Consider the following 442-nt stretch of genomic DNA (forward strand, 5'->3'; position numbering starts at 1 on the left):
AGAATAAACTTCATACACGAAGTTTATTCTTCAAAGGCTACTTAGTCTGCTGTGTGTTTGATTTACCGTACAATATCTCATTTTTTGTCAGAAGTTTTTTTCTATTATTTACTAGTAGGGCAGTGTGGACATCACTGGCTTTTTTAGCTTTGTTATTGAATTGTCTGCAGCAGCTCTTGTATAACTGGTGTAGATTGTGGATTCCTTCAATAATTCCACTACTGACTAAGAAAGTGATGTCAGAGATTGTGAGCAGCAGAGCTTCATAAATTCTGACTCTAGCGATGATGAGTTCTATGGGTTCAACAAAAACTAGAAGAATACTCGAACTTTAAAGTCTCTCTTTTGTTAATGACAGTGCTGATGGTTCTTAATGCCGCTGTTGACTGCTGTTCACTTTACAAGGTTGAAATACAGTATTACTGTATTCTGTTATAGTTTA

At 35.5% G+C, this 442-nt stretch overlaps 1 protein-coding gene across 1 annotated transcript in view; it reads right to left on the minus strand.

The window, feature by feature from the left end:
- Nucleotides 1-442, minus strand: part of TBC1D21 (TBC1 domain family member 21) — a 40,324-nt gene that overhangs the window by 38,757 nt on the left and 1,125 nt on the right. The gene's annotated exons all lie outside the window — the stretch shown is intronic.

This window comes from Varanus komodoensis, unplaced genomic scaffold (genome assembly GCF_004798865.1).
Source record: "Varanus komodoensis strain SLA01 unplaced genomic scaffold, ASM479886v1 scaffold67, whole genome shotgun sequence".
In the NCBI taxonomy this organism is placed as follows: domain Eukaryota; kingdom Metazoa; phylum Chordata; class Lepidosauria; order Squamata; family Varanidae; genus Varanus; species Varanus komodoensis.